Here is a 10418-nt window from a genome sequence, read left to right as displayed (position 1 = left end):
TTTTTCTCTGGACCCCAGCCCCCACATCGTCCAGCCCCCCTGAGTTCCTTCACTTCCCAAGCAGGATTGTTTGCAGCTCACCTCTGACTCTGGGCCAATGGACTTGCGCGGTCTTTGGGGTCTGCTCAGCCTCTGGGGCGGGGAGTGGGAGGGGGGTCTTCGCTTGGGGGAGAAGGGCGGGGCAGGTGACGTAGCCTTAGCCGAGAGCCTCTGCTTGTGCGACTGGGCGGGCCATCGATCTGGGACCACCAGCAGAGTCTGCCAGCGCCAGCCCAGGCTCGCCTGCGCTTTTGCTGTTGGTTTGTAAATCCCTGGGCTTTCCTGCCTAGTGGCCCGCTGTACAAGCACTGGTTCAGGGGCGACGTGTTCTTTCTTTTTGAGACCTTGTCTACCTCTTTGTGGGGTGGGGCGGGGGAAATCTAAGCATGAAAGTAGAAAAAGTACTATTAGGAGCAGGAAAGAGATCAAGTTTGAGTACAGGAAAGCTAAAGGTGCCGGGAGGGAGCGGGGCGGCGGCGGGGGTGGGGGCGGGGGGAGCAGCGGTGGTGGCAAATACACACGCAGCACATGATATATTTGAGTAAAAATGTAATGAAACTCGTCAGGCTGCACAAAGGATATATGCTAATGATGATGATGACGACGATAGCGTTCAAAGGTGCTTTAATTCCTGTGGGCTGTCCTGGGTCTGTGGCTCCTCTTCTGCTTGCAAGTTGAATTAGCTGAGAACTGAGGTGTCCGAAGTTTACATGCACTCTTTGGCCCCGAGGGAGGCACCTACTCTCTTCCTCTTTATTGGTTACAAATGTTTGATGCGTGCAACATGAAAATATGGAGTACTCGAAGAATGAAACAAATAAATGTATTATCACTTTCTTTGTTCTCTGTGTGTGCAAATGTGTGTGTCAGCAAGATGCACTCTTAAACACAGTCCTTATAATGTTAAATCTCTGGATTCCTTTACCCTATAGTTGTTGCTTTGCGTCCTCTGATATACGTGTAACCTCCAACCCCAATTTCATAAACCACCGTTGTTTGTATTCTGTATATTTGTCTGATTAGAAAAATACTCCGTACATAAGAACATACAATTTTTTTTCTGTATATGGTTTATTTCACTTGGCATGTCATGATATCTTTTTTTTTCACATTGTAGCAAAGGTGATGACATCCTTTTGTAAGGCTGGATGTTATTGTGGCACACACACACACACACACAGAGACAGACAGAGAGGGAGAGATTCCCCCTTTTGAGATGATGGGTCTTGCTATATTGCTGAAGTTTCTTATGAATTATTGGGCTCAGCTGATCCTCCTCCTCTCTCAGCCTGCTCAGGAATGAGGATCACAGGCCTGAGTCAGCACTGCCAGCTTGAGAAACCCTCTTCTAAAGGAGAACTAGATTGAAATTCTTCTGGATCTTCTGAGATTTTTCTCTCCAATCTCATCCTTACCCACACCATCCAAGGTCAGTGTTTCCTCTAGAACTACCTCTACCAATTTGTTGACAGTTAACAGCTGTTCTAGCAGGCTTCCGCTGTTTTCACTCACAGACATTGAACTGCTTCATCCCTATCGTTAGAGCACACATGAGCTTTTGATGAGAACTTGGAATGAATGTTTTGGTGCAGATGTTCTGATGATGTGGTCCAAGGACAGGCAGTGTCAGCATGACCTAGACAAGTTCTCAAGCTCCACATACCAGGCCCACTATATCAGATACTGTAGGATGGGACTCTAGAGACCTTTGTGTTAATATAATCTAGAATTTGTTAATTGACGACTTACAGAAATAATTCATAGCTGCAGATGACACTTATGGGAGATTTACTCTGTGCCAAATGTCATAAGTTTTTATAAAAAATGTCAGTTGGTTTCCACCTTATGATAGCATCCAGAGCACACAAGGACCGCACCTCTACTGTTCTCACTGTAGGACACACCTCAGGCAATGCATCTTGAAAGTAGGAATGCCTCATTTGATTCAAGCTCATACAATTGGGTTCTACAGTATGAATGTACTTGCCAAGGCTGTGACTGCCTTGTTTCAGTAAAATAAATAAATAAATAAATAAGTTAGTTCCATATCCAACAACTAATTACCAAGTGGTTTCTAGTTAGTGATGAGTAAGTCAGTTATAAAGTAGAATTGCAAAGTCAGAGTTAGAATTAACCCTAGAAACCTATATGTTAAGAACAAGGTGCTTAATTCTGCAGAGCCAGCCATATTCTTAAATTTGGCTGGTCCAGCTTAAGACCCATGTACGAGAGGGAGCACAACCCTAACACCGCCTGGACGGCAAGGTCCCAGAGGCTGGATAGCCCAGAGATACAGGACAGAATCAAACATGACTGGTTAAAAAAAAATCAGTAAAGTGATTCTTAATGATACGCTGCTATACTCTTAGACTGGAACTTAGCATAATCACCATCAGAGAAGCAACAGTGATGGGAGCAGATGCTGAGATAGACAGGCAGCCATTAGGTAGAATTCGGAGAATCATGTGACAAAGGGGAGGAAGTATTATAGAAGCCAGAAAGGTCAAGAACACCACAAGAAAACCCTCAGAATCAACCAGCCAGAGCTCACAGGGGCTCACAGAGACTGAAGTAACAATCAGAAAATCTGTAGAGGTCTGACCTAGGTCCTCTGCGTATATTTTACGGTTGCATAGGTTGATGTTCTTGTGGGACTCCTAACAGTGGGAGCAGGGACTGCCTCTGACTCTCTTGCCTGCTTTTGGGATCCTTTTCCTCCTACTGGGTTGCTTCATCCAACCTTAATATAAGGAAGGTGCCTAGTCTTCATTACAACTTGATATACCATGTTTGTTTGCTATTCCTGGGAGGCCTGCCATTTTCTGAGGGGACAGGAGGACTGGATCTGGAGGAGAAGGGAGGTGTGTGTGGGAGAACTGGGAGGAGAGGAGGGAGAAGAAACTGAGGTTGGGATTAATATATGAGAGAAGAATTCTTAAAAAAGGAAAAGAGTTCATGTTTGATGTCCACGTGTGGACACTTGCCTTGGAAATATGGCAGTTAGTATGTTCTTGGCAGTCACAGATTGTCATTTTGCCAGAACTCCACTAGACTAACGTCATAGCTTTGCCTTCCTTTGTTTATTTCTAACCAAGGTCTGGCCTTCCAGACCTCAATTTCAACTTCAGCAAACCTCAGAGAGATGACGGCAGTTCTAGTCTATTTTCCCAGATCATGACTGAGGGTCATTTTATTTCTAGATGTTTCAAATATTCTTAACATTTATGTTAGGAATATTTCTCACCTCTTATATAGCCTGTATGAACTATTGGAAAGTCAAAGTTTATTTTATGTCTGTTCTAGTTCAATTTCTCCTATTTAGTTATGCCAATAATTACATTTATATTTAGATCCTACATAAGCCACAGGCTTTATAAGTATAATTAGTTATCAGACATATCCTGATGAAGTGGCTATTAAATTTATGCCCATTTGGGGTTATATTTAACCACCATAAGAAAAACGATGCCTCGTGTGGGAGGTCCTTCTGTCTATGTGTTGCTTTTATTGGTTAATGAATGAAGAACTGTCTTGAGCCTATATCAGGGAATCACAGAACTATTCAGGGAAAACTAGGCTGTATGCTGGGAGAAAGAAGGGTGGAGTCAGAAAGAAGCCATGGAGCCACAGCTGGAGGCAGATGTGCTGAAACTTTGCTGGTAGGCCATGACCTTGTGGTGATGCACAGATTAATGGAGATGGGTTAAATTAAGATGTAAGAGTTAGCCAATAAAAAGCTAGAGCTAATGGGCCAAGCAGTGATTTAAATAATATAGTTTCCCTGTGATTATTTCGGGGCTAAGTGGCCAGGAACAAACTAGCCGCCTCCTCCCTACTACAGTAGGCCAAACACAATACTGAATTACTTTCAAAATTGGAAGGTCATGCTCTTAAACCTTCTATCTTCTGGCCTCCACCTGCTTGTTTACCACAAAATTAAGAGTCCATAGTTTAATAGCATCACCATGCCTCTTGTTCACATACTTAACACAATTTATATTTTAGTATTATTAGCAAGTAAGCTCTCCCTTTTCCATGCAGTTTTATTTAATAGTTGTGTGAAATTTGTGAAGTACAATTGTCTAGGAAGGGGGTGAAGTTGAGTAAGTGTCTGATTGGCCAAGGTCTTGGGGCTGCACATAGGGACCTAAAGTTGACATAAATTCCTGGACTGTGGTCTTTCATCTATATGTCAGGATAGTTCATCAACTTTACTGCTTTTTACTATAATTCACTCAATACTTTTCTTTCAGTTATTCACCCTGAAAAGGAGATAATTAAGTCACAGTAGAAACAGTACTGGTAAACACCCACCTCAGTGTCGTCCACACAATAACTCTTTGTCTTCTTCCCCTTTTATCCTCCCACAGAATTTGTGTTGCTGTCCTCTCTACACCACTGACATTATTCACAACCTTTTATGGTATTTAATGTGACAATTATACCACCATTATAGTTCAGTCCCTAAAATTAAAGTATTTTATACCAAGCCTAAGCAGTTAAAAATTACAAAACAAACAAACAAAAAGCCAAAAAAAGAAAAATAAATTAAACCAGAACTTGTTAATCATCACAGTGTATGGATCTAAAGACTCAACAATCATGAAAACACAGTAACAGAGCCCAGATTCTTATATGTCTTTTAATTAGGCACACGCATCACTACTTCTAAGTTCTGTAATTTTTCATGCTAATCAGAATGAAGAATCAAGATATACACTTGAAAATGGAGGCAGAAAAAATAACTGATATAAGCCCTGCTTTGACACCACTGAAGTAATAGCAACCTATGCCAACCTGCAGGCTTTCAGGCACTTATTTGTCAGCTAATAGTACTGTTGGTGCTCTACTTAGGCTTTCTACTGTAGTAAAACACTAAATAAACCAACTTGGGGAGGAAAGCGCTTATTACATTGTCTACTTGGATGTCACAGTCCATCATTGAGGGAAGCCAGGGCAGGAACTCAAGGCAGGAACCTGGAGGAAGGAACTGAAGGAGAGACCATGGAGCAATGCTGCATTCTGGCTTGCTTAGCATGGCTTGCTCAGTTTTCTCAGGAGCAATGCTGCATTCTGGCTTGCTTAGCATGGCTTGCTCAGCTTGCTCAGCTTGTGCTCTTACACACCTCAGGGGTACTGCTGCCTTCAGTGAGCTGGGACCGCCCACAGCAATTACTAATAATGAACAAGAATCCCAATAGATGTGTGCACAGGCCAATCTGGTAGAGATAATTTCTCGGTTGAGGTTCCCTCTTTGCAGATGACTCCAGCTTGTGTGAAACTTACAGAAGACCTACCAGCACAAATCTCCTCTCTGTTAGCATATTCAGAGTGTCATGGGCATGGGGACGATGGAGAGATAATTTGAAATCAGGGTGTGGTTGCCTTATGAGCATATCAGTATAAAAAATGATCCATCAGGAAATTCTTGTAAGCTAACCTCAAGATGATGAACCAATATATTAGGTAAGATTTTTTTCTTTTTATAATTTTCTATACATCTTTCTTTTTAGTTAGCATACAAAACAGTGGGTTTTATTGTGACATGTTTAATCCTTTGTACATTTTAAAAAACATATACACCTTTCTATCACTCTAACAGCTCTCCCCACCTCTTCCTGGGTCTCTTCCCACCATTAAATACTCTCTCGTAAAGAGTTGTTCAGGATTTAGAGTTGTTAAAAACATAGATTGCTTGATCACATTCTGCAGCTAGAACAAATGAGTAAGAACCATATGCAGATACAGATGTGGGCAGCGAACCAAGGCAGAAATAACACATATTGACCCAGTGGCAGTAGTGGTCCAGAGTTTAGAAATGAGATATCAAGAGGACAGCTTATTAATCTGAATGCCCCAGTTTAGCTATTATAAGCATAATATGTGGCTTTTCTTGAAGGTACTATATCAATGGCCATCACTAATAGACATTTTCGGAGTGCATCATGATTCTCAAGCTTGGTATAATAGTTAATCTTGACTGTCAAATTGACTAGATCTGGAATTGACTAATAGGCAAACTTCTGGGCACACTTGTGAGGAATTCCAAAGAATATCAAAGATATCTCTCCAACTTTATAAAACATAATAAACAGCTGTTAAAGGAGAGCATTGTAGCCATCCGAGCCCAAGAGAAACTTCTCACACTCTCAAGCTGTCTGGGAGCTGTGTAGAGAGCTCCAGGAATGCAGTTTTCATGAGTTATCACTCCTATCGGGGTGAACTTTTTTGATGATGTGGTTGTTTTTGAGTCATGGCGTACCTGTTACTTTGGTCTATCCGAGGCTGGATAGGTGTGTGTGTGTGTGTGTGTGTGTGTGTGATGTTTCTCAAAAAAAAAAAAAATCTGTCACACAGCAAGAAGAAATACTGAGATGCCAGATTTAAGCTTAGTAAGTTTGTATACTAAAAAGTGTTCTATAATATTCTCTCCAGGGAGTTTATTAATGCCAATATAATTATAAAAATTGTAGATGAAGGAAGGGGGCAGAATCAGTGGCTCAGCAGTGAAGATCACTAATAGCAAAATATGAGTTATTAAATCTCAGTGTTTCTAATGGTTGGAAAAAGTGAACATCACAACCTCATGGATGTTTTATTTTCTTATAAGCTACACATTATGTTCTTTGTTTTACAAAGCATAACAGAATAAAAATAGAATAAATGAAGGAATTTTGGGGGGTGGTCATCTTAGATCTTTAGAGAATTTTGAAATATATATAGTGAATCCCTAACATACAGTTTCCTTTTTTCTTCATTGTTATTTTAATTCTCTGAACATAGTTAAGCTGCATATATGTATGGACAAATGATGAAAGAACAAAGCTTCATGTGAAAGTTTCAATAAAAAACAGTTCCAAAGTATAATCTCAGCATTTCATATTTATTCAGAAAGATTTATTTCTGGCTGCTATAAGAGAATTCAATGTAATTCTAGTGTTCTTGAAGAATAAATCATTTTGCATCAGAAAAACAAGGCAGATCCTAAATTACAAAAGTATGGGTGAGTGAGATCCATTTTTAAAAACATGTGTTTCAACAGTATGACTTGGGAAAGATGAAGTCACTGAGACTGTTCTCTATAAGTACAAATAAAAGCTATTCATTGCCAAGTAAATTGATGAATGTTAGGGAAACATTACACAAAGCAAGAATAGAAGAGGAGGACTAATTAACTATTTAAAGTAGGTATTTATTTCCTTAAACTTCCTAACACTCAAGTTCCCAAGCATGTGACATTTGACATTTCATTTGTCATATTTTTTTTTTAGCTTACCCAGGTTTATGTATATTATTACTGCAAATCCTAACCATTGGGATTTTCAAAATCAAGTAGAGTTAATCAAAGAAATTCCGGGCTCAGAAGCTGAAAGATTTGAAAAGTCTGGAGTTGAAAGAATTCACGTAGCCGGGCGATGGTGGCGCACGCCTTTAATCCCAGCACTCGGGAGGCAGAGGCAGGCGGATCTCTGTGAGTTCGAGACCAGCCTGGTCTACAGAGCTAGTTCCAGGACAGGCTCCAAAACCACAGAGAAACTCTGTCTCGAAAAACCAAAAAAAAAAAAAAAAAAAAAAGATTTCACGTACATCAACTTTTTCTACCAGATACTCATAATAGGGATTAGAATGGTGGAATCCATAGCTGCACTCTACAGACGTACAGTTCTTAACTCAAAGCTGAATGGTGGAAACCAAGAGGTGCACTGTACAAACACAGTTCTTAACTCAAAGTCGATAAGAATTTCTTTATTCTGGGGTCACATGTTAGTGAACATGGCCCAGGAACACAGATTCAGGTTACCTCAATTCCATGTTCCAACATGTCTTAGTGTTTGTATTCCTGTGAAGAGACACCATGACCACGGCAACTCTTATAAAAGAAAATATTTAAGCTGGGTGGTGGTGGCGCACGCCTTTAATCCCAGCACTCGGGAGGCAGAGGCAGGCGGATCTCTGGGAGTTCGAGGCCAGCCTGGTCTACAAGAGCTAGTTCCAGGAACCAAAAGCTACGGAGAAACCCCGTCTCGAAAATCAAAAAAAAAAAAAAAAAAAAAAAAAAAAAAAAAAGAAAGAAAGAAAGAAAAGAAAAGAAAATATTTAATTGGGGCTGGCAGACAGTTCAGGGGTTTAGTCCATTGTCATCATGTCAGGAAGCACAGCGGCACACAGGCAGGCAGGATGCTGGAGGAGGAACTGAGTTTTACATCTAAATCAACAGGCAGTAGCATGAGAGAATGACACTGAGTCTGACTTGAGCTTCCCAAGCCTCAAAGCCTGTCCGCCCCTGCCCCCTTCAGTGAGGCACTTCTTCCAACAAGACCACACCTGCTCCAACAAGGTCACACCTCCTAATAGTGCCATTCCCAAGGAGCCTATGGAAATTATTTTCATTCAGACCAACACACACCATGGCAGGAGTTTCATGAAGTTTTCATAGTAACAGAACAAAGAAGGCCATAAATCATGACACTTTTTAAAATATATTGGTGCTACCTCAGGTAGGTGGAGGGCTCAGCATATAAGCAAGGTGAGTACATAAATTATTACGAAACACATTATGATTATAAAATGTGCATATATCTTGGTTACAGGCTGGGTGGAAACATTGAACGGCAAGCGACAAGTAGCATTTCTCAGAAGAGTCATTTCCATGTAAATGACCTTCATGGTTTAGGATTAACTACCTAATAGGGGCAACAGGGAATGAAGGAACAATAGACATGCTTACAGAAAAGCTAGGCTCAGACGGACTCTGCCCTCTAATGGAGACATACCAGCAGCAATCCCAAAACTCAGGCTGTTTATTATAAAAAGCAAACAAGGAAGATATGTGTTAGTTAATCTCAGTCATGACATGATTGTTCATTCATACAGAGGTACACCTGTGCTTCCTCTATTTTTCTTTCATTAATAAAGAAACTTCTACGTCAAGGTGGTCACTGACATCCAGCAGGCAACAGAAGAATGGCATGAATCAGTGTTACTTGGATTTTTGTGAATTTTTGAAAAAGGTAGTTAAGGTGGGGTAGAACAGTAAGGAGAAGACAGATGAATGAGATGCCTGTTCCTCATGGGATTAGAAAGATCTTGCAACAATCACAGCAAGAAGAAGTTTTTCAGTTTTAGTTTTGCAGACCCAGTTTTCTTGAGGGTGAAATGGGCTGTGTTGGTCAGGATTCTTATGTCTCTCTGCATCGGACGGTGGTCTGTGCATTGAAATGGTTGATAATGTCTATGCTGTCTTTTGGAGCAGCTCATTCCTGGTGTTGAGTTGATTGACGTTTGGTCAAAATCCCTTCCTATATATAAAAGATTGAATTCAGAAAATAAAATAATGATCCCTCATGGGGTGGAGAAGGGAGATAGAAACAAAACGATACAAAATTTTTATTATTATTATTTATAAATTAAATTATATATAAATTAAAATTTTCCACCTCCTCCCCTCCTCCCATTTCCCTCCCGCTCTCCCCATCTCCATCCCCCTTCCCCTCCCTCTCCAGTCCATTAAGGAAAACACTTCTAAATATCTAGTATACAACATGAGAACTCTAGTTAGCACTGTATTGTATGAGGTTCTTTTTAAAGAACTAGACTGTTTTCTTAAAAACATGTCACATGTGGCATGATATCTATATTAATTCCCTCCACTATAGTAACCATTCTATCATACATGTCAAATACCATGAGTGTAAACTTAGCATACAAAAATTAAACCGGGACCAAGATGCCATGCATGTTGCTGGTTCAAGCTACTTAAATTTTGGGGATAATTTCTTGTCAGTAAAAATTACACAATCAAGGGGAGCACTGTAAAGAAAAGAAGCAGAAATTATGGCCCAAGTTATGACTGTTTTTAAACAGGAATGAAACAACAAAAAATGAGAACATCATTTCTTATTATGCAGCTTTAAATTCTTGCATACACAACTCACTTTCTCCAATGTATCTTCTAGAAAAGTTCAAATTATTGCTTACTTCATACAACTGCCAGCTTGATTTAATTTATTAAGATATGCCATTTTAGAATTAAAGGAAAAAAGAAAGAAAGAAGGATTCCTGAATATCTTCTAAAATTACCTAGAATTTTCTGTTGTGTTACAACGAAATGAGTGAAATGTGTGAAAAAAGCCCAAGATACCTTGAGTTAGAATGTCTTAAAACTTTTATTACCCCTGGCAGTAGGACCAGGCTCTATCCCTGGTGTATGATCTAGCTTGTTGGAGTCCATTCCCTTTGGTGGATTGCTATGCTCAGCCTTAATGTAAGGGGAAGGGGCTTGGCCCTGCCCCAATTTAATGTTCCAGACTTTACTGACTCTCCATCAGAGCTCTCACCCATTGGGAGGAGTGGATGGGAGGTAGGCTGGGGAGAGGGGG

The sequence above is a fragment of the Chionomys nivalis genome, chromosome 24 (assembly GCF_950005125.1).
Source record: "Chionomys nivalis chromosome 24, mChiNiv1.1, whole genome shotgun sequence".
Lineage (NCBI taxonomy): Eukaryota > Metazoa > Chordata > Mammalia > Rodentia > Cricetidae > Chionomys > Chionomys nivalis.
Note: the sequence above shows the minus strand (reverse complement) of the source record.